We start from the raw sequence: 249 nt of genomic DNA on the forward strand, positions 1-249 counted from the left end.
TGTCTCAATATGATTAGAACCTCTTGATCCTCCTCCATTCAAGTACTATGAAGTCCACTTGGATGTATAATTTCCCCACTTTAAGTAACACATCATCTATAATCCCACAGGAGTGCCTCATTGTTTTGTGTGCTAATTGCAAGGTGACTGTAGTATGTTGAATTTTTGTTAGTCTAAATCTTTTGGCAACAGACAAAGGCATTATTGAGACACCAGTACCTAAATTACACAAAGCTTTTAAAAAATTAA

The sequence above is a fragment of the Theobroma umbraticum genome, unplaced genomic scaffold, assembly GCF_002168275.2.
Source record: "Theobroma umbraticum cultivar Fairchild unplaced genomic scaffold, ASM216827v3 scaffold_60.0, whole genome shotgun sequence".
Lineage (NCBI taxonomy): Eukaryota > Viridiplantae > Streptophyta > Magnoliopsida > Malvales > Malvaceae > Theobroma > Theobroma umbraticum.